This window comes from Hylobates moloch, unplaced genomic scaffold (genome assembly GCF_009828535.3).
Source record: "Hylobates moloch isolate HMO894 unplaced genomic scaffold, HMol_V3 SCAFFOLD_8, whole genome shotgun sequence".
NCBI classification, from domain to species: domain Eukaryota; kingdom Metazoa; phylum Chordata; class Mammalia; order Primates; family Hylobatidae; genus Hylobates; species Hylobates moloch.
In genome coordinates this window covers 95,195,315-95,220,330 of record NW_026652283.1, presented here as the reverse complement: position 1 = coordinate 95,220,330, position 25,016 = coordinate 95,195,315, and positions in this window count along the sequence as shown.

Sequence of the window (25,016 nt, the reverse complement as noted above, 5' to 3'; positions counted from 1 at the left end):
CCACCTGCCAACAGGCCCCGGTGTATGATGTTCCCCTCCCTGTGTCCATGTGTTCTCACTGTTCAACTCCTACTTATGAGTGAGAACATGCGGTGTTTGGTTTTCTGTTCCTGTGTTAGTTTGCTGAGAATGATGGTTTCCAGCTTTATCCACGTCCCTGCAAAGGACATGAACTCATCCTTTTTTATGGTTGCATAGTATTCCATGGTATATATGTGCCAGACTTTCTTTATCTAGTATATTATTGATGGGCATTTGGGTTGGTTCCAAGTCTTTGCTATTGTGAACAGTGCTGCAATGGGTGGATCACAAGGTCAGGAGATCGAGACCATCCTGGCTAACACAGTGAAACCCCATCTCTACTAAAAATACAAAAAAAATTAGCCAGGCCTGGTGGCGGGCACCTGTAGTCCCAGCTACTGGGGGGGTTGAGGCAGGAGAATGGCGTTAACCCAGGAGGTGGAGCCTGCAGTGAGCTGAGATCGTGCCACTGCACTCCAGCCTGTGCGACAGAGCAAGACTCCATCTCAAAACCAAAAAACAAACAAACAAAAGAAAAACAAACAAACAAAACATACGTGTGCATGTGTCTTTATAGTAGAATGATTTATAATCCTTTGGGTATATACCCAGTAATGCGATTGCTGGGTCAAGTGGTATTTCTGGTTCTGGGTCCTTGAGGAATCACCACACTGTCTTCCACAATGGTTGAGCTAATTTACACTCCCACCAACAGTGTAAAAGCGTTCCTATTTCTCCACATCCTCTCCAGCATCTGTTGTTTCCTGACTTTTTTTTTTTCTTTTTTTTTCTGAGATGGAGTCTTTCTCTGTCACCCAAGCTAGAGTGCAATGGCACAATCTCAGCTCATGCAACCTCTGCCTCTCTTGTTCAAGTGATTCTCCTGCGTCAGCCTCCCAAGTAGCTGGGATTACAGGTGCCCACCACCGCGCCTGGCTGATTTTTGTATTTTTAGCAGAGGCGGGGTTTCACCATCTTGTCCAGGCTGGTCTGAAACTCCTGACCTCGTGATCCACCCGCCTTGGCCTCCCAAAGTGCTGAGATTACAGGCGTGAGCCACCGCTCCTGGCCGAGACCACCATTTTGAATATCACACTTAATGAGCCAGAGAAAATGATGTTCACTGGAACTATCCAGAGAAGGTGAAAGGTGTCTCTGAAGGACAGGATTTTTATGAGTTTAGAATGGTACTATGCTCTCCCTTTTCCTTTGCCCCAAGGTATTAGGATATATTCTAAATCGATTTCATTTGGGTGATACAAGAGATTCTGTTGGTTGTTGAGACATCAACCAGGAGATTGTGGGAGGATGTGAGCTCTCTGAGGTAACCTCTCTCCATGTGTCACCCCTGGTCTTCGGGAAGTCTCTCCAATTCAAGAAATGTGCTGTTTTAGTGTGTCTTTCTTTTGGAAACTGGTGAAGGGACTGAGGGTGCTGTGGAATTAAAGACAACCAAGGGCCAGGCATAGCGGTTCACGCCTGTAATCCGAGCACTGTGGGAGGCCAAGGTGGGAGGATTATTTGAGGCCTGGAGTTCAAGAACAGCCTGTGTAACACAGCAAGACTTTGTTTCTACGAAAAAATAAAATATAAAATAAAATAATAAAATAAAATAAAATAAAATAAAATAAAATAAAATAAAATAAAATAAATCTGAATGTAGATGCATGCATCTGTGGTCCCAGCTACACAGGAAGCTGAGGCAGGAGGGTTGCTTGAGCCCAGGAGTTCGAGTTTATGGTGAGCTGTGATCATGTCACTGCACGCTAGCCTGGGCAACAGAATGAGACCCTGCCTCTCAATAAAAAGAAATAAAAAAGACAGAAATTCAGTGGCAATAGAAGCAGGAGGAAATGAATCTTTGAACTTGCAGATGTTGTGGGAAGACTGTTAACAGTCAGTGGAATTGGGAGTCAAGAGAAATTTAACTGAATCTCTGAGTGGCAAGAGTCAGGAGAGGTTTAACTCAATATAGGTTAGTTTTTTTCTTTTAAGGTTGTGCATACTTGTGATTAACGTTCCTATTTACATCTTTTTCGGATACTGGTGCAAAACTGACTTAGCCAAATCACTCAAAATCTTTGAGTCTGACTCTTTTGCCTTCCAGATAGATTAAATAATTCTTTGGCCTGCCAGTATTTTTATTACCATGTAAAATGTTTACTGGCTTTCCCCGCAAATCCTGGTGCCTTACTCAGAAGTAACATAGCTGGTAGCAAGGATAGGACAGGGTTTGGCGAAATCTACAGTGAATGCAAGAAATGTTCTTGTTTCCCCAGAATACAATTTCTTTCCATTCTAACCCACTTTTCCCCTGGATCTTGGGCTTGTGCTTATCTATCTGTCTGCATTATTATGCATTTTGCTCTATACAGTCTTTTCTGTTCAAAGACACAGGCTGTAAATCAAAAGCTAGAATTGGAATCCAAATCTTGGGCATAGACTATCTGGGATCCGAGCTATAGAACAGATTTCAGGTGGAACCAACCAGTAAGGGAAATATTGTAATAAATATACATAGATGACCAAATTCCTTTTTTCCTCTTCGGCTTAACTATATGCAGCCTGCGTTGCTTAATGATGGGAGTATGTTTAGAGAAATGCATCATTAGGCAATTTCATCCTTGTCTGGACATCATAGAATGTACTTACACAAACCTAGATAGTGTAGCCTAATACACACCCAGGCTATATGGTAGAGCCTATTATTGCTCCTAGGCTACAAACCAGAACAGTATATTACTGTCCTGAATACTGTAGGCAAGCAATTAAAACACAATGTATTTGTGTATCTAAACATAGAAAAAGTGCAGTAAAAGTATAGTATCATAATCTTATGTGACCACTGTCATATATGTGGTCCATCTTTGACCAAAATATTGTCATGTGATATATGACTGTATATTCAACTCCCTGTAAATTTTGTTATTAACAACTTTATTATGGTAATTATTAGAAAGAGGATTAGCTTTGTGCTAAGCCATGCATTAGATGTCCAAACACAGACTATGCATGTAATAGATCAAAGTGTCCCTTAAAAGACTGTAGAAAAATAGTTTTATTATAAATAACAATATAACTCATGCATTTGTAGTTACAGCTGGTAATAAGGATATAACTAATATTGGACACAGGATGATAAACTATGACTTGGCAATTTCAGAAAAAAGTGGCTGGAATAGTAATTGGAATGATCCCTTTCATTAAGATATTATGGGTCCTGCAAATGCTACTGAATGCCAAAGCTATTAGCCAGAGAAAATTATACTGAGGAAAAGAAAATGAATACTTTTGAATACCCATTAAGTTCCAGATACTTAAATATATATAGACTCCTTAAATACTCCTAATCTTGTGACATCAGTATTATTATTTTCACAGATGAAGACTTTGAGGGTAAGAGAGGTTAAGGATTTGTCTAATCTCAAATGGCAAGTGAATGCAAGTGATGGATCTAAAATTCAAACCACATCTGTTTAGCTCCTAAATGTATTCTCTTCCCATTAGTCAGACCTCTGTAGGGTTAATGAATTTGATGCAGAAGATATTTTGCTTCAACATAAATATAAGAGGTAAAACAAAGGAGTTATCCACAAGTCAAGAAATGAGAAGTTTCAGCTTCACATATTTTGGCAGTTGGCAAATGCCCATCTTCCATTGCTTCTCTGGCTTTTAGAGAGAAAAGAATACATTCCCAAATGTAGTGAAAAGAATGGGACTTGTCAAGGTGTTTTCAGACATACAATGTTGAGAATAAAGATAATGAGTTGGAGATATTAAAAAGAGACGGCATGACTTCTTAGGGAGGGTTTACAATGTCAATGCACAATCCAAGGGTCTTTTCTTTCTGAATCCACAAACTAAACTTGTCAGTTCCCCAGATCTGATGAGCCTCAGAGAACTGACTAATGTTTAGAGTATTTATTTATTAATTTACAAACAAAGCTTTTATTTCTTGTGAACATAATAATGGTGCCCACCACCGAAGAACGTTTTTCTTGGTACTAAGGTAATGGTGCTATAGACTCTGTAACCTAAGGTTGGTTAGTGAATAGACTCAGAAGAAATGGAATTAGGTGACCATGTGGGTACTTTCTCCAGTTCACAGAAGAGAGTGTGTCGCTTTGGTGACCAGAACATTCTCCTGTGGTAGATAACTGCTACAACATTATTGTTCTTTGGTGCCACTTTTCCTAAACTTCACATAGTTCTTACTCCTTTTATAGATTCATTTAATTCTTTAAACTGCTGTTATAAAAATATACACTCTAGTAACCTTAATTGGATCCCATAAGCCCTCTTTAGTGTCTGGAATGTGGAAAACTCAAGACAATTAGATATGTATGTCCATTGCCAATCTCCTCCGTTAGTATACATCTCAGGTTTTAAACATATTCCAAAGTCTGATGCTATCTTCTCGTAGTCATCATGTATATCAACTATAGGCACACCAAGCTTCTCTGAACAGTCTGACCTGACAGTCAGCTTTGAAATAAAATTAGGAAACTCATTGGGTAGAGATTGTTTATAGGGAAAGAAAGTTAATATAAGACAAATTTGTGAAACTATTTCTGTAAATAAGAATTAGAGAAGAAATGAAATATAGAGGGAGAGACCGACCTGGCATTTTATTTTGGTCAAGAGGAAACACAGGAAGAAATATTTCCTGGCAGAGAAGCTGTGTTTCTGATGTATCATCTTCATTAAGGATGGCAATAATTTGAAGGACCCATGTAAACTAAGCCTTATTATTTTTAAACATATTTTAACAATTTCTTTTAAATCATCCAAGGGTAATATGGCATGGTTGGAATTCTGCTTATCCCAATTATGGTCGTTCTTTATGTAATTGACATATATCTAATGAGCACTCACTATATACAAGGTGGGTGTTAGGCACCATGAATAAACAGAATAAGATTGTCTCCTTTTTATGGGACATTTGCTCTAAACCACATAATAAAATATTCACACAGCAAAGGGTGATTTACCACCAAAGGCCATAAATGGGTAACACACCCCACTGTTCGAAAGGGTTGTGAAAATATTTTGGAGGTCAGAAGCTGTATAAAGTAACATTAAGTCAGGTTAGGGAAGGCAATCAGTGCTATTTACCTCCTAGAAGAGATGGAGTATTCCTTTCAGGCCACAAGTCCTTGCTAGGGTCCTTAAGTTTCCCAGTAGGTTCCTATTTTGAATTTGACTACCTGTGCAGGGCCACATGCTTTTCACTCACATGGTCACATAGTTGCCTGTGTTCAAGTGCTTTCCAGGAGTGCACTCTGGAATTTATAGCTGTGCAATAGTTATTAAAATCATAACTGAGAAAAGCAATATTCAGCATGTATTTCATAAAGGATATGCAATTAATTTTTTCTTTTGAAATGTAAATATTTCCTTCCAGACCGAAGAGAGCTATGAATCTGGATTGAATAATAATGGAGTCCTCAAAGATTTGTACTATAAGGGAATCATGAGCCTATGTTGAGGAATATTATGAGAAACAGCATTAGAAACACCTTGTGAGGCTGTGGAGAGAATAAGACTGAGGATGTCTTTTATTATATAGTGCAGAACATGGACAAAAAATCTATTGAGCATGTTGCTTCATCAATAGTCTAGGCTTGCTCATTGATGACACTATATCTTTAACTATTTCAGGGTTATTTGTCCCTCCATGATGGTATGATCAGGAGATGGGAGAGTAATGGAAAGAGAGATCTGCTACTATTGTGAATTGGTCACTATATGAAGGGGCATAATCATTAATGACAAGAGACTTGTTTAAGATGAAGAAAATGAATCTAAATGAAGTTATTTCTTCTTACCAGATGATATGACTTAATTAGTACAGATCTGCACTGTCCAAAATAATAGCCACTAGCCACATGCAGCTATTTATATTAACATTTCAACAAAGCAAAATTAAGTAAAGTTAAAATTTCAGTGCCTTGGTTCTAGTAATAATACCACTGGTGCTCAATAGCCACATGTGACTATTTGGCTACCATAGTGGATAGCACAGATACAGAATATTTCCTTTATTGCATAATGTTCTACTGGATAGCACTGGTTGAGATAATAACAAGGAATGAATGACCCAAGCAATTCAATCAATGGTCCATTCTGTAGAATAATTCATCAGGATGTTTTATACCCTCTTCCTTCTTTCTTCATCTCTTTACATTATTAGTGCTTTGATTGGAGCTAGTACAAATGGGTCACATTTACTGAATTATTTTAGAATAATATTTTCTCATTAATCAAATACATGAGCTCACATTTATACTCTTTCTCTTTCCTTCCTTCTCTTTCTTTCTTTCTTTCTCTTTCTTTCTTTCTTTCTTTCTTTCTTCTTTCTTTCTTTCTTTCTTTCTTCTTTCTTTTACTTGCTTTTGTAGAATATCCACATTTAGTACATCAGCATAGACTCTGCAATAAACTGTAGAAAAATTCTAGCTAGAAAAGTTGATTGAAGTTAATAGTTGAGGGAGTCTTTTGAATACTTTGCAGATTTAAATTCTTCCTATTCATTTGTTTTCTATTAGCATAAATAACCAAGAATTAGTTTTAGTTTTTATTAAAGAGAAAAATTAAGTAAGAGACTGACAGACAGATGGAGAGGACAAAGACGGGACAAACAGAGATAAACGGATGAATCAAAGGAGAGACATTTATTGAGTGCATTCTGTGAGGCTATTATTAGACTAGGTTATTCCTTTAATACTTAAAAACCCATTGAAATAAATTTTGTCCTGATATTATAGATGAGAAAACAGGCTCAGAGAGGGATTTCACTTGCTCAGTGTTCATACGACTGTAGATGACAGTGCTAAGATTTGAACTCAAACTTTCTTCAAGAATTATGAATATCCTATTCTATCAATCTCTAAGCTGTTATCTTTTTTCCCTGAATCACTGACAGCAAACTCTCCATGTCTTTTTGTTGTCTTATATTTTCTTTTGCTTCTTATTTCTTCTTTGAATTGTTTTTATTCAAGGAGTTTTTGTCTTCTTTATTTGAAAATAAAGAGTAATGTGTCAGGAAGATTTTTCACCTGTTTTCTAGAGTAAATCTTTTTCTGAATTATATTTTACCTGCTTTTTGCTCTTATAGCTCTTCCAATTTTTATCGGAATGTTTATGCCAAGACCCATGCTGTTTATTTCTAATTATTATTTATCTTTTTTAGTGGGAGTGATTTTGTTTGTCTTTAATTTGCTCACTTAACATGTGGGAGTGGAATGAGAGGAGGGAACTAAAGCAGCAAGTTACTTCTGTTTGGTCTCCTTGTCTCCAAACTCCTTCTCATTAAATCTGCTGCATTTTCTGTTCTCATGGACCCATGTTCTTTCAAATTTTGACATTCCGGTCTTCAAAGCAAGAAGTTTAGTGTAATTTTCAGTGAAGCTGAAATTAAATCTTGTGATTTAATATGAACAACATATACATGTGTGCTTAAAAGAATAATGTAATGAAAACTATTGCCCATTACCCAGTTTAAGAAAAAATCATTTTCAGAACCTTAAAAGCTCCTAATGATGCTTTTTAAAAAAATCCCATTCCTTCCTTACCTCAGAGAACCCAATCCATTGGATTTTGTGGTTATCATTTCATTGCTTTTCTTTATATTTTTATAACGCACAAATATTTCCCTAAGTAATATTTCTATATTTATATATAGATATATCCCCCAAGTAATATACCTATATCCCTAAGTAATATTGGGTATTGTCTGCTTTGAACTTTATGTAAGTAGACCCATACTAAATATATGCTTCTGTGTTTTGCTTCTTTCACTCAACATCATCATTTTGCATTTCCCACATGTCGATACATAAAACTGTAGTTTTACATTGCACATATGAATACATTGCATGAATAAATCACTTATTTATTCATTCCACTGTTAATCGACATTTGAAGTGCTTCCAGTGTTTCTCTTTAAACTGTGGACTATGCTCTCCTGAGCATTTTTTCAGGTCTCTATTTGCAAAAACAATCTCTTGCTAGACATTTTTTTGAAATATACTTGAGAGGAGAATCACTGGGTTGTAGAATGTGTCATCTTCAACTTTATTAGATAATGTAAACAGTTTTCCAACATAATTGTACCAAACTATAATCTCAGCAGTAGGTGAGAGAACCTATTGGTCCACATCTTTGTCAAATTTTGGCATTGATAGACTCATTGAAAATCAATTGGCTGAGGGAACGTAGAGGACAGGTCAATAGGTGCAGCAAACCACCATGGCACACATATACGTATGTAGCAAACCTGTACATTCTGCACAAGTATCCCAGAACTTAAAGTAAAAAAAATCATTTTCTGCTTAGAAAAAAATATATATATATATGAAAATCAACTGACTGTTAATCAGAGGGTTTATGTCTAGACTCTAAATTCTGTCTGATTGAACTATATGACATCTTTCTGGCAGTACCAGGCTATACTGATGGCTATAGCTTTGTAGAAACTTTTGAAATTGGCTCCACCTACTTTGTTCTTTTTAAAGGTTGTTTTGGCTACTCTAAGTCCCTTGACTTTTAGGATCAGTTTGTCAATTTCTGCAAAGAAGTCATCTGGGACTTTAATGAAGATTACATTGAATCTTGTAGATCGATTTTGGGAATATTTATTGCCATCTTAGACAAATCGTCTTCTAATCTATGAACATGGCATGTCTTTCCATTTATTTATGTCTTTTTCAGTTTCTTTCAACAGTACTTTTTAGTTTTCAGAGTATAAGTTTTACACTTTTTGTTAAATGTATTAAGTATTTTTCTTTTTGATGCTCTGCTTCATTTCATTTCTGATTGCCCCTTGTAAGTGTATAGAGATAGAATTTGTTATTGTGTATTCATTTTTTGTCTGTCTACTTATCAAACACTTTTCTTAGTTCTAGTAGTTTTTCAGTGAATTGTTTAGGATTTTTTGTTTATACATCATGCCATCTGAAAGTAGAGATAATTTTAATTCTTCCTTCCCCGTATGGATGTCTTTTATTTAATTTTTCATCTAATTACACTGGCTCTGACCTTCAGCACAACGTTAGGTAGATGTTGTGGGAGCAGATATTTTTGTCCTGTTCCTGATGTTAAGGTGAAAGCATTGTCTTTTGCCATTAAGTATGATGTAAACTGTGAGTTTTTCACAGATACTCTTTGTCAGATTGAGAAAGCTTCCTTCTATTTCTAGCTTGAGGGCTTTTATCATGAAGGGTGTTGGTTTTTGTCAAGTACTTTTTCTGCAACCATCAATAGCTGCAGAAAAATAGTCACATTTAAAAAAATTCAATGACCTGACATACTACATTAGCTGATTTTCAGATGCTAAACCAACCTTACATTGTTGGGATAAATTCCATTTGGTCATGGTATATAATCCCTTTTGTATGCTGGATTCAGGTTGTTATTTTGCTGAAAGTTTTTGCGTCGATGTTGATAAGAGACATTGGTCTGTAGCTTTCTTTTCTTGTGGTATCTTTGGTTTTGGTATCAGGGTATTATTCCCTTTGTCATTGGCCATCAAGAATTTTGCTAGGACATGTCTGGATATGGATCACTTTGTGTTTATCCTACTTGGAGTTCATCAAGCTACTTAGAAATGTAGATAAATGTTTTCAGCAAATTTGGGAAGTTTCAGTCATTTTTTCGCATATTCTTTCTATCCCTTTTTCTCTCAACTTTCCATCTGGAACTCCTATTATGCATGTATTAGAACACTTAATGATGTTCCACAGACCTCAGAGGTTCTGTTCATTTTTCTTCATTCTTTTTTCTTTCTGTTTCTCATACTAGATAATCTCAATTGACCTATTTTCAATGTTTCTGATTCTTTCCTATGACAGCTTTAATCTGTTGTTGGGCCTTTCTAGTGAATTTTTCATTTTAGTTATGGCACTTTTTCAACTCCAGAATATCTACTTGGTTTTTAGAACACTTTCTGTTTATTGGTATTTTCTGTTTGGTTGGACATCATTCTCATCCTTTGCTTTAGTTTTTAGACATGTTTTTCTTTAGATCTTTGAACATAGTTACAATGGTTGCATTGAAAATCTTTGCCTCTTAAACCAAATTTTGGATTTTTTTCACAGGCAGTTTCTGTTGCACACTTTTTTCTTATGTGTAAGTCACACTTTCCTGTTTCTTTGCATGTCTCATAATTTTTTGTCAAAATGGGACATTTTAGATAAAGTATTGTAGTACTTTTGGATACTGATTCCTTTACCCTCTGTGGGACTTTTTGTTGTTGTTTGATTGTGTATTTGGTTAGGGACTTGACTGGACTGTTTTAGGGAAGTCTATTTCCCCACAGTGTGAAGCCTTATCTATGTTAATGAGGGGTTTGGGCAAAGATATTCATTCATTAGAATAATTAAAAAAAATCACTGTCTTATTACTCATAACAGCTTACAAATGCTGGATTAGGAGTGTTGTGGAAATGTTGATTATGTTATATGTAAATACCTTAGAGAAGGAATAAATAATCAAGAAAAGTAACACTCTGGCTAAAAACATAAAATATAAGAAGAGGGTTTCTAAATAAAAACCCTTCTTGAGGTAGGGGGCCCTGTATATGAGGGGTTAGGTATTCTCATGATTAAAAGGCATGAGGAAAAGGGGTCCCTAGTGAGAGCTTTGGACTGTCACTACATCATGATTACACTCATCTGAGTGAATAAATGCTGTAGGCATCTCCATGGAATGTTTTCACACTATAGTTCTATAAGAAATACCTTACTAGCTACTTAACTTCCCATGAGATATTCAGTACTGTTCCACCACAGACATAGGCTCTTCTACTACTAGGGCAGTGGTTCTGAACTGGAGGAAATTCTGTCCTCCAGACATTTGACAGTTTGGAAATATTTTTGATTGTCACAACTAGAAAGGGTGCTATTTGCATCTAGTGGTAGAAATCAGGGAAGCTGCTAAATATCCTACAATGCACAGGACAGCTCTCTACACCAAAAGTATTATCAACTCAAAGTGTCAATTGTATCTAGGTTGAGAAAAGTTGCTTTAAGCTAAACAAGCTGTGTTAGTCTGTTTGAGCTACTATAACAAAATACCATAGACTGGGTAGCTTATAAACACAGAAATTTATTTCTCACACTTCTGGAAGCTGGAAAGTCTAAGATCAAACCACCAGCAGGTTCAGTTGTCTGGTGAGGGCTGCTCTCTGCCTCCAAGATGGTGTCTTGTATGCTGCATCCTCCAAAGGCAGGAGTCGTATGTCCTTACGTGGCAGAAGGTGGAAGGGCAAAAGGAATGAACTCTCTCTGTCAGACCTTTTTATAAAAACATCTAACCCCATTCCTGAGGGAGGAGCTCTCATGGCTCCTTAAAGGCCCCCACTTCTTAATACTATCACACTTGGTGATAGTATTAAAGAACTTCTAAATTTTGGAGGGGACACACCACAGCAGCATAATCCCATTTCCTAAAACTTTCTCTTTCTTCTCTCTGTTGTCTCATATTAGTCAATAAAATTAAGAAAGTATTTCCTTTGTACTGCTAAATGTATCTTTACTTACATTATATGGTTTGTGTCTTAGTAATTTCCTTAAAAAGAGCTCATGGGAATAATTTTCCTGTTGTTTCATCATCCCTTTTTTGAATTTCTGCATTTCTGCATTGTGGTTCCCATTCAAGAAGGTATTTTATTTTATTTTATTTTATTTTATTATTTTATTTTTTGAGACGGAGTCTCGCTCTGTCACCCAGGCTGGAGTGCAGTGGCGTGATCTCGGCTCACTGCAAGCTCCGCCTCCTGGGTTCACGCTATTCTCCTGCCTCAGCCTCCCGAGTAGCTGGGACTATGGGTGCCCACCACCACGCTTGGCTAATTTTTTTTTTTTTTTTTGTATTTTTAGTAGAGACGGGGTTTCACCATGTTAGCCAGGATGGTCTCGATCTCCTGACCTCGTGATCCACCTGCCTTGGCCTACCAATTTATTAATATTGAATATAAATCCTAGTAAAATGCTTGATCACAATTTTGATCAGCCCCCTGGCACCATTTTTAGGTAAGAGTTTTTGTCTGTTGCTACTTATTCCTCTTTAGTAAGTTTGTGTCAGTATTTTACCTATATCTTTTTATTATTCATATTTAATCACTTTTATTTTTCTGCATGAGCTCTTTATAAGTTGTTTCTTGATGATGGTGGAAAGGAGGTACAAGATGCCTAGACTAGTCTTCCAGGCTGCACAATCCAAGGGCTTTTTTGTCTTTGCTACTACAGAAAATCTACTTCCTAAAAATATATCTCATCTGTGTGATTTTTAAAAATTAAATTATATATTTTTTAGTGTAGTCTCATTTCCTCTGCCATTCCAAATCAAATTGGGTGCTAAAGGGCTTTTTCCGCCAGCCTTGTCTACCCCAGTTCCTCCATTCATTGTAACAAACAAGAGACATAGCTTACTTCAGGATGAGTTCCTCAGCTTTAGAAAATGTACTTTCTACTGGCATTTTCTATGATCTTCCACTACTGGGCCTTTTACCACACCCCATGTCTTTTCTCATTACTTCTTATTGTGTAGCTTCTGCTTTGGCTTAGGTGCTTTTGGGAACCCTCACATAAATTTTGGAGTTTACATTTTATATGTTTCCTAATATCACTGAAAATGGAGTTTTGAGATTTCACACATTCTCATTTTTGCTTTTGTATTTACATTAGAAGTCTGATTCACAGGTCAGGGGCAAAGTGAAAAACATCTGCATTTTTAAAAGATATCTTTTAACTTACACACTTATGAACAATTTTAAGAATGGGAGAAGTGATAGGAAACCTTATGTAATTTTCATCTCCAGTTTTATGTTTTTAATTTTGGCTTCTTTCTCCCACACTCAATGTTCGGGAGTCTGTTGGACAACTAGGGATGTGTTTCTAAATCTCTTTAAGACAGAGGTATTGCTCAAAGTGTGCAGTCACACTAGGGACAATGAAGCAGGTGTCTTGACCTTCTATGTGGTTTGCTTATGGTCTGGTCTACTACAGTATCACACCCTCTCAATGTCCCCACCTGCTTATACACAGATATAGCTGTAGAATGCTGGGAAATAACTGTGAGTAACATACTGGCCTTTTCATAACAACAAATCATGATGTAGAATCAGTGAGCGTTGCAGAGAATGGCTATGTTACAACATAGAAAGCAGTTTTTATTTTTTGGTAATCTGGAAAGTATAACCATTCCATGAGATTTAATATTTTCACTCACATGGCATTATACCTTCACTATAAACATCTTTTAATGTCAAGGATGATATTATCTATGTATTCCTTTTATTATTATCTTCCAAAGTCACTTGGCTTCCAGCTTCATCCATGTCCCTGCAAAGGACATGATCTCATTACTTTTCATGACTGCTTAGCAACACTCTACTACATTTTCTGGATTTTTGTCTGTTACATTGAAAGCAGGAATGGTTGGGGGATGGGTTGAGTATAGAGGGAATGAATATGAAAAAATATTTAAAAATGGAGAGCACTTTACAACCTATTACATTCTGTGTTGTTGGTAATACAAAGATGAATAAATCATCTGCCTCACACTCAAATGGAGAGCGGTAGACTAGCATTTATTAAACACGATGTAGCACAAATTGTGTTTGGTATTTTATTTATTTATTTTTAAATTTTTATTTTACTTTAAGTTCCAAGATACATGTGCAGATCATGCAGGTTTGTTACATAGGTATACGTATGCCATGGTGGTTTGCTGCATCTGTCAACCCGTAATGTAGGTTTTAAGCCTCGCATGCATTAACTATTTGTCCTGGTGCTTTCCTTCGCCTTAGCTCCCTACCCATGACAGGCCACGGTGTGTGTTGTTCCCCTCCCTGTGTCCATGTGTTCTCATTGTTCAACTCCCACTTATGTGTGAGAACATGTGGTGTTTGGTTTGGCTTCCAGCTTCATCCATGTCCCTGCAAAGGACATGATCTCATTACTTTTTATGACTGCATAGTATTCCATGGTGTATAGATACCATATTTTCTTTATCCAATCTATCATTGATGGGCATTTGGGTTGGTTCCATGTATTTGCTATTGTAAATAGTGCTGCAATAAACATACATGTGCAGCATCTTTATGGTAGAATGATTTATATTCTTTTGGGTATATATCCAGTAATGGGATTGCTGGGTCAAATGGTATTTCTGATTCTAGATCCTTGGGAAATCACCACACTGTCTTCCACAATGTTTAACTAATTTACATTCCCACCAACAGTGTGAAAGTATTCCTATTTCTCCACAGCCTCACCAGCATCTGTTGTTTCTTGACTTTTTAATAATTGCCATTCTGACTGGCATGAGATGGTATCTCATTGTGGTTTTGATTTGCGTTTCTCTAACGATCAGTGATGTTGAGCTTTTTTTCATGTTTGTTGGCGCATAAATGTCTTCTTTTGAGAGGTGCCTGTTCATATCCTTTGCCCACTTTTTGATGTTTTTTTTTTTTTCTTCTTGTAAATTTTGGATTTAGGGTTGTCAGTGGGTAGTTTTAAATTTTCTCCCTTCTCCTTTAATTGCCTTAATCTATGATAATTTTTTTGTGTGTATTCCTTTTGTCAATTTTAGCTTTTGTTGCAGTTGCTTTTGGCATTTCATCATGAAATCTTTGCCTATTCCTATGTACTGAATGATATTGCCTAGATTTTCTTGTAGGGTTTTTATCATTTTGGATTTTACGTGTAAGTCTTTAATCCATTTTGAGTTATTTTTTGTATAAGATGTAAGGAAGGGGTCCAGTTTCAGTTTTCTGCCTATGGCTAGTCTGTTTTCCCAGCACCATTTATTAAATAGGGGATCCTTTCCCCATTGCTTGCTTTTGTCAGGTTTGTCGAAGATCAGATGGTTGTATCAAGATTTAGAGCTCCTTTTAGCAGTTCTTGTAGTGCTGGCTTTGTGGTGGTGAATTCTCTCAGCATTTGTCTGAAAAACACTGTATCTTTTCCTTCATTATGAAGCTTAGTTTCACTGGATACAAAATTATTGGCTAATAATTATTTCATTTAAGGAGGCTACAGATAAAACCTCATTTAAGGAGGCTACAGATAAAACCTCAATACCTTCTAGCTTATAGGGTTTCTGCTGAGAAATATGCTGTTAATCTGATAGGTTTTCCTTTATAGGTTACCTGGTGCTTTTGCCTCACAGCCCTTAAGATTCTTTCCTTCTTTTTGACATTATATATCCTGATCTAAAGTGCCTGGGTGATTATCTTTTTGCTATGAATTTCCCAGGTGTTCTTTGAGCTTCCTGCAGTTGGATGTCTAGATCTCTAGCAAGGCCAGGGAGGTTTTCCTTGATTATTCCCTCAGGTATGTTTTCCAAACTTTCAGGTTTCTCCTTCTTCCTCAGGAACACCAATACATCTTTAGGTTTGGTCATTTAACATAATCCCAAACTTCTTGGAGGCTTTGTTCTTTTTTTTTTTTTTTTTATTCTTTTTTCTTTGTCTTTGTTAGATTGTGTTAATTCAAAAGCCTTGTCTTCGAGCTCTGAAGTTCTTTCTTCTACTTGTTCGATTGTATTGTTGAGACTTTGTACTGTTGAGTGTATTTTGCATTTCCCTAAATGTGTTCATTTCTGGAAGCTCTAATTGTTTTTTTTATTTATGCTGTCTGTTTCTCTGGAGATTTTTCTGTGCACATCTTGTATCATTTTTTTTTGGTTTCTTTAAGTTGGTATTTGCCTTTCTCTGGTGCCTCCTTGAGTAGCTTAATAATCAACCTTCTGAAATATTTTTCTGGCAATTGAGAGATTTCTTCTTGGTTTGGATCCATTGCTGGTGAGCTAGTGTGATCTTTTGGGGATGTTAAAGAACTTTGTTTTGTCATATTACCAGAATTGTCTTTCTGGTTCCTGCTCATTTGTGCAGACTATGTCAGAGGGAATATCTGGGGCTCAAGGACTGCTGTTCAGATTCTTTTGTCCCAAAGGGTGCTCCCTTGATGTGATGCTCTCCCACTTTCCCTAGGGTTGGAGCTTCCTAAGAGCTGAACTGCAGTGCTTGTTATTTCTCTTCTGGGTCTAGGCACCCAGTGGAGCTACTGGGATCCAGGCTGGCACTGGGGAGTGTCTGTAAAGCATCCTGTGATGTGATCTGTCTTCAGGTCTTTCAGCCGTGGATACCAGCACCTGCTCCAGTGGAGGTAGTGGCAGGGTGAAGTGGACTCTGTGAGAATCCTTGGTTGTAGTTTTGTTTAGTGTGTTGGTTTTATGTTGGTTGGTCTCCACCTGGGAGGTGACTTTCAAGGGAGCATCAGCAGTGGTAGTGTAGCGGGGATACAAGCTTGCCCTAGGGTTGCCTGGATAAGTATTTGTGTTTCTCAGGTGGTAGGTTGGGCCATGGAACTCCCAAGAGTTTATGTCCTTTGTCTTAGGCTACCAGGGCAGGTAGAGAAGACAATCAAGTAGGGGCAGGATTAGGCATGTCTGAGCTCAGACTGTCCTTGGGAGGGGCTTGTTGTGGTCACTCTGGGGGATAGGGGTGTGGTTCTTAGGCCAAAGGAGTTATGCTTCCATCGGGGATTATGGCTGCCTCTGCTGTGTCATATAGGACACCAGGGAAGTGGGGGAAAGACAGCAGTGACAGGCCTCACCCAGCTTCCAAGCAGCCAGAAAGACCAGTCTCACTCCCACTGTGCCCCCGCCCCCCAACAGCACTGAGTTTATTTCCAGGCAGCTGGTGAGCAGGGCTGAGAACTTGCCCCAGGCTACAAGCCTCCCTGCTGAGAAAGCAAGCAGGGCTTCATGTCTCCCCACCTGCTGTGGCTTCTGTGCTAGTAGCTGAACTCCCTGTTCATCCCCTCCCCTGGATTCTGTCCAGGAAACTTTGCGTTTGGTTGATATTGCTACAAAGTTCAGCTGGAAGTTTCCTTCTCCCTGTGGTCTTTCCCCAATTCCACTGGCAGCTCTCCTCAAGGACTCCTGTAAGACAAAGTCATAAATGGCATCCCTGGGGACAAAGAGTGCCCACAGGCTCTTCCCCTGCTTCCTCTACGCCATATTTTGCTTGGCTCTCTAAATTCATCTCAGCTTCAGGTAAGGTTAAATCCTTCTTCTGTGATCTAGACCTTCAGTTTCCCCTGTGAAGATGTGTGTTTGGGGGTGGACTTCCCCCATTACACACTTTGGACACTCACAATTTTTTGGCTGTCTCATGGAGTCTGCAGCCTGTTATCTGAAATTCTGTCTGCATCTAGAGACTGGAGAATGGGTTGGAAAGAGAGTAGGGAATGAGAAACTGGTTCAAAATCTTTTGGGGCGCTGGATGCCAGCAAGATTAAAAACTAATAACCAAACACAAATGTTATTGAAAATGTTTTGTTTCTCACCCAGAAAAATATATATGTAAGCATATCTTTTACCTAATCTTTAAGGAAAATATTGTAAAAGAGAGTTCTATGCTTCTTGCTCCCCAGTGGCTGGTCTCACACTTTCTGGCTTATCATAGTTATGAGGAGTAGGATACTTTCTCTGCCACTTTGGTGGAGAATTAAACACTTATCACTGGTCAGTTTTTCCCTACCACCTCCATTGTCATGGCCTCATGGAGTCAAAGTTGTCTTACCACTTTACCCTCATGGGCTTCTGTGTTGATTCCACTGTACTATGCATTTGCTTTCAGTGCAGGTTATTTGAAGAACTTTACCATTTCCTGTCACATGAAGGTAATATGGCTGTGTAATTAAAAAGTTTAGCAACACTGACATTTCTGTGTTTGCACTAGAATTATCTTGATATTACCAGGGACTGAAGAATGCTGCCACCTGCTAGGAACATATGCATATGTTTGAGCAAAGGTTAATTAGTTTATTCAGAAAAGTGATTCAGGTAAGAGCTTAAGAGCAAGTTGGTACATTCTAATGCAACACAGTGGTATGTTATAAGAAGAACTAGGTCAGTTTTCGGCAAGACAATTTGAAGGTTTCCTTTTTTGGAAGTGGGTGGAATAGCAGTTTGATTGATTATTTCAACCTTAAATATAAGACAAATTATCTGTAGCTTGATTAAATGTTCCTCCTTACAGGTCTGTGTCCAGGTATTAATTCTGCATTAAACTAGTTGTACATATTGTAGGGGAGCAAATATCTCCTTATCTTAATCTCTAAGCATTTGTCTTTGTATAGCCAAATGATGTACACAAAGATGGCAGCCAACGTGTATATCTATATGCAATAACTTGGATTGTATCCATTGAGTATAAATATAGGTTGATAAGTTTGATACTATTTAAATATACCCACTCTGCACATCAATTCTCCATTCTCTGAAGATTTTGCTTTAGTTAAATATGATGGGCTTTAGTTAAATTTGAGAGTCTTCTAAATTCCCGAATCTTTTGGAAAAATTTTATTTTCAACTATCTATTTGTTGACAATTTTTTATCTTTGATTTACAAAGAGCAGTAACACACCATTGAAAACTGCTTTCTGGACAAAGAAGACATGTTTCTCAAATCAAGATGGTAGCCTGACCTGAAGGAGCCCTTTTACCTCCCAGACAAACAGAGTAGTGAAACTTGTCTTTCTCTTATTCAACTTGCCTTACTTTAAGAAAGTACTTGTTAGTTTAAAAATAGGCATCTTTTATTCCCTGCCTGTCAGAGCCTTTCTGCCTTCTCTCAGAATCCAGCGTTTACTGATGTTCTTTGATTGACATACTCCTTAGTACTAAAAGGGAACAGAGAATGGGAAAATGTTCAGTTTTATTGACAGGTGCTGAGACCTTGTCAGGGACAATTGCTTAGCAACCTCTCTGGTGCCACTTTTGGGAAAGGGGAAATTAAAGGACAGAATTACATATAAATGAAAGGGAAGCATATATGAAAAAGGCCAATCATCATAAAACACTAAGTATTTTTTTTTTTCAACTAGGTCTTTGAGTTAGCAATGTAACTTACAAAATCTGCACAAATTATCTTTTTCTTTTCTTGGTTGGATTCTTGAAGAGTTAATTTCAGGTTTTTGCCAAATGCTCACAGATTTTGGTAAGTGAAAGGAAACTGTATTCAGAGAATATCTTAGTTCCTCTATCAACTCTGACTTGTCCTGGTTATTTACTCTGTGCAGGCCATTTAACCTTCCTGAGCTTCATGGATAAATTGGGAAAACCACCTTTGCTGAGATTAAATAGGTTTAGGGTTCATGTGAAAAGGGCTTGAAAATTCTTAAGTGCTTGTGAAATAAGGAATTTGTATAATTTTGCTATATTTGGACATAGTCTGTGCACTAATATGATGCTCGCGTAAGTTGGACATAAATGTTGTTTTATTAGTATAGAAACAACACAAGCTTACATTTGAAAGTATTTTTCAAAGTACCTTTGCAAGTGTTATACCATCTGATCTTTATAGTTCTGTGATAAAGACTATTTTCCCTAATTTCCAGTTAATAACTATTAACCCTAGGTCTAGATTATGTGATTTGTCCACAACTACACTGAGGAGTGATTAGGAGCTTAATCAAGTCAGCTGGTCCCAAGCCTCTGACATTTCCACTCTTTTATTAGTTTCTGTTGCTACCTTAATTATTTTTGGAGTGAGATGATGTAAACTAGCTCTTTCTGAAGTATCTGTGGTGAATAACCAGTTTTAAAATTTTTCTAATCTGTCACAGATATATACTTTTGTAAAATACAATAAAAGTGAGTTATTAGAATCAGACCTGTCGGACCTGTGTCAATTTCCTGGTTAGGACAATGTACTATGGTTAAGTAAGATATTATCATTGAGAAAAGCTGGGTGAAGGGAATATAGGAGCTCTCTGTACTATTTTTGCAACTTCTTGTGAGTTTTAACTTATTTCAAAAAAGTTATTAAGTATAAATTATTAGAAAATAAAAATAAAATTCAAAATACAGTTTGTACATTTTTCATGATTAGAGAGTTAAGAGACATAAAATTACTCAAATTTCCATAAAAGTTTCTAAATGCTTGGTTTCAATTTCTATATTTATTTTGTGGTAGACCAGTAACAAACACTCCACTGACCACACTGGCATGAATATTAATGAAAAGAAGTTTCTTTTCTGTTCAAATAAGAAGTCCCTGAAGGAATTGTAACTTCTCAGCCTTAATTTTCAAGTCCAAGGAAGAGCATCTGACTGTTCCAAAGTTTGTCCAGGTCCAATCAGCTCTGGCAGAGTGAAGAAGGTAGAATCATGTTGGGGCCCAGTAAAAATAAGTATTAGTACTCAGAGAAGCAAGGATGAAGAGAAATCTCAAGAAATGACTAATAAAGGATTCGATATGTGACTGTGACTCGGCATTTGTTAGGGGAGAAAGGATAAGTCTGACTTTAATGGAAATGACTGTAGATTACTGCCCCACACCGCCAATGACTAAAATAATATGAGGTGGAGAAGAGGAACTATAGGTATTCAGAGAAGAGAACATTTCTACTTGGGGAAATTACAGAAAGTTTTTTGGGGTGAGTTGTACTTGGGTAGCTTAAATAGCTCTTGAAGTAAGTGTGGAATGTGACAAGATGTAAGTGGGGGAAGTCATTGCTGGCTTTTGAGCAAACTATTATTTCAGGAAAATCAATCATTTAGTGGTGAGGAGGATGGATTAGTGGTAGGGGATTGTGGAGCCGGGGTCAGGGAGGCTAACTGTGAAGCTGGTTCATGAGAAGGAGTACAAACGCGAAATAGTGGTTGTGCATGAAAAAGGAAATGCACGTGAGAGAGATTTTAGAGTTAAAATAGAGTATAGCGCCTGATTCAATGTGGGACATTACTAGTAAGCGACAGAAAAAGAAAAACATTTGAGAGAAATCAGAATTAGTTCAGTTTCAGTTATGCTGCTTTTGAGGGACTGGTATTGGTTTAGGTGGTTATTTCCTCAGGCAATTGGAAAAATGGATGTAAAAATCAGGTGTATGCATTCACCAACTTGGAACCTTGAATAATGTCTCTCAAAAAAGATATCCACAAGTCTTAACCCCCAGTAACTGTGAATGTGACTGTATTTAGAAATAGGATCCTTGGGCTGGGCGCAGTGGCTCATGCCTGTAATCCCAGCAATTTGGGAGGCCGAGGCAGGCGGATCATGAGGTCAGGAGATGGAGACCATCCTGGCTGACACAGTGAAACCCCATCTCTACTTAAAATACAAAAAAAAGAAAAAAAAATTAGCCAGTCATGGTGGCGGGCACCTGTAGTCCCAGCTACTTGGGAGACTGAGGCAGGAGAATGGCATGAACCCGGGATGGGAACTTGCAGTGAGCCTAGATTGCGCCACTGCACTACAGCCTGGGCAACAGAGTGAGACTCCATTTCAAAAAAAAAAAAAAAAAAAGAAAAAGAAAAAGAAAAAGAAATAGGGTCCTTGAAGATGGAATTAAGTTAAGGTCTTCAGATGTAAACATCCTGGATTTAGGGTGGGCCCTAGGCCAATGACCAGTATCCTTATAAGAGAAAGGAGAGGGAGATTTGCCATGTGAAGACAGAGGCAGAGATTGGAGTGATACTGCTACCAGCCAAGGAATGCCAGGAACCACCAGAAGCTAGAACAGGCAAGAAAAGATGTTGCCCAAGAGCCTTTGGAGGGAGCATCGTCCTACTGACACTTTGATTTCAATCTTCTGGCCTTCTGAAGTGTGAGAGAATAGCTATCTGTTATTTTAAGCCATCCAGTTTGTGGTAATTTGTACAGCAGCCCTAGGCAACTAAATCAGTACCTCTTTTGGGAGCTCAGTCTGTACTTTGTGAATTATGTTGTTCTTGTGCTGTAAAGTGAGAGAAAATGAAGCTATTCATTCATCTTTATTAGCTTCTTATGTTCTGGTGTTTTCAAAGGTGGCTTTTCTTCCAAGTCAGCAGAGGTGAAAATGAAGCAGTTTAGAAGAATGAAGTTTAAGATACCTTAGCAAGTGTGAAAGTGATTTAATTCCAGATTGAATCATCGCCTCCCATTTAATTCTTTCGTTCCTTTCCCCCACTTTCTTCCTCTTCCTCCCCTTTTTTCTCCTCCTCCTTCTTCATCTGTCTGTATTGGAATTTATCTGTCATTAAAATAAAACATATTAAACATATTTTTTAGTCTTAAATTTGTTTTTCCATTTCTAACTTCCAATCAGAACTCAACACCTTAGAATAACCAGTGTAAACTTATTCAAAGGTAACCAGAGCCCAAACATAGTTAGCCAGTCTGACTCTGCTTACATATGTGGTTTTTCTCTTGGGCCTTTCAAAGTATTGAAAAATAACTTGCAGACCCTTCCAATCTCATTGCTACTGTTAGTATTTGGTAAGATGTTACTGTCTTGGAGCAGGGATTCGTTCTTTTTAGCCCACTGCCCATCACAGGCTCCAGGACAGACTAGGTTTCCACATGTTCGTTGATCTAGATTGTTGAGTCAAGGATTGAATTTATGGCCTAATACTGAAGAGTTCTTAAAGTGAATTATCTTCATACGATTGGAAGCATTTCAGTGTCTCAGGCTTTCATGAACTTAGGAGGCCTCCATGTGTTTGCATATCAGTAAGTGTGCTCTCCATTGTAAGTATCAAAGAACCCAAGTCAACCTGCTTAAACAAAGGGAATTTATTGGCTTGTGCAATAAGTACCGACTTTAGGTGAGGGTTGATCAAGCAGCTCAATGAGCTCTTGGTCTGACTGGTAAGGATACCTGGGTAACACAGCCCCTTTTGATTCGACAATCTTTAGTTCAGAGAGTCACTGGACCAGACTATATTAGCTTGGGAAGGCTGAGAATGAAAAATACGGCTATGTTTATGTCCAAGTATATTGTACTGGGCAGGCCACCAACTTTAGTTTAATCATAAATCGTATAGTTCCGAAAGTAATGGTGTGCAACTGACCCAAATGAGGGCACCCCAATATTTATTCAGGCTACCTAACATGCAGGGCAAGTCCACCCTTATTAATGGAGGAGGGCAGTTGGGTGTCTAGAAAGTCTAATGTGATCTTCCTCTCTCAAATTTATCATATGCAACTGTGGGTCTATTGTTGAGAATTTTTGTGACTTGGAAGCTTATAATTCCTTTGGAGAGTAGGGGTTGACCTCTCTGCTGTATATTTTTACCACTCTGACTTTCTTCTGTCCTTTTTCAATTAGAAAACCTTGTTTGATTTGCCCAAGCCAAGGTCAGTGTTTGTTCTTGAATTAATCTGCATTCTCCAGAGAAACAGAACCAATAGAATGTATGTGTGTATATATCCCTATATGTCTCTATGTATCTAGGTATCTATCTATGTATCTATCTATCTGTCTAGATTTATTACAAAGAATTGCTTACATGATTGTGGAGGCTGAGAAGTCCAGACACAAGAGGCTGATGGTATACTTAAATTCTGAGACTAAAGGCCTGAGAACCAGGAAAGCTGATGGTGTGAATTCCATTTCAAGTTTGAGTCTGAAAACCAGGAGAGTCAATGGTGTAAGTTCCAGTCTGAGTCTATGTCTGAAGGCAGTAGAAGACTGATGTCCCAGCTTGAAGACAGTCAGACAGAGAGAGGAAAAATTCTTTCTTATGCATCCTTTTATTATATTTAAGTTTTCAACAGGTTGGATGAGGGCTCAGTCTCCTGATTCAAATGTTACTATCATCCAGAAACAGACATATTCAGAAATAACATTTAACCAAATATCTGGGCATCCTTGTGGCCCGGTCAACTTGACATATAAAATTAACTATCACATACTTACCCTACTATTGACATTTGCCAATTCAGTGGTTACCTACAGCTAACTGCTTTAGACCAGTCCTGGACCACCCTTAAAGCTAGAGCTGGCGTCAGTCCCTGCCTAAACCACATAGCAGTTCTACAGTGGACCAGGGCTGAAATTGATGCTAAGGGAGGATATCAATGTCTACTCGTTTTCATTATTCTAATGGATATTTCCTTTGCTGTGGCAGAGATCATTACTATCTTCCTTTAGCAAATGAGAAAACCGTGAGATCACACTCTTACATTTCAAATTATTTGTCAGTCTAAAAGAGACTATTTGTTTATATAAAGAGTATTTAGAGGTGTGAGAAATGTAACTGAGGCCAGCATGCTGTAAGAAGGTGGTTTGATCTGTGCTTCATGGAGACTCAGTGCCTCCCCCACAGCTGAGATGGACAAGGAGTGGGTGAGGCTATGAATTCCTACCTTACTTCAGTCACAGTCCTTCTTTCTTAGATGTTTCATATATATTGCAGTTATGCATGCAGGATTCCATTTAAATCTAAGCTGTCACTACACAGGTTGAAAACCATGCTCCATCCTAGCTCTATGATCTTGAAAACAAAAATCCCTTCCTTTTTTTAGTGCTCAGTTCCCTTTACCTGTAAAATGAAGGTGTTGAACTAGGAGTTTTTGAAGGTTCCCTCCATCTTTGACAGTTCATGATTTTGTGACTTTTACCATTGGCCAAGGTGGAACTTATTAATTTCATGAAAACTGACTAAATGACTGTCTCAGAAGTTATTAATTCAGCACAGCTTCCTCATCTTAGTGAGTTTTCAGCTGGCTAATGCCACATGACAGTCAGAAAATGCCAACATTGCTGGTGTGGGATGGAGTTAACAGTGTGAGATTTGCTAAGTGTTTCTGCGCAATCAGTGTGAAAGCAATCACATCTCCAGAGTGAGAAAGGTCAGTGCCCTGTAGCTGCCAAATCTCACCACACTAAGGGGACACGAAGGGGACTGCCACCTGCAGAACACAAATCAGGCTAAAAAATGAATACCCTTTGCAGTTGCAGTCTAATAGCACCGAATGTCAAATGATATTACTTTGGGAGATTGTTAAGCCCCCTTCTCAGTGCACAGCAGTGTATAAATCCCCTCATCTCAGTTGATTAATCTGAGAGACTATAGAATATGTTATTAGGCATAGAAAACATGACTGCAATGTGATAGTCTAGTATTACTGAGCATGAAAATTCCTTTAAGTCCTGATTTTTTTTCTAGTTCCACATTGTTTGAAAGTGGGGGAACATTGATCTCAGTGAATGGGT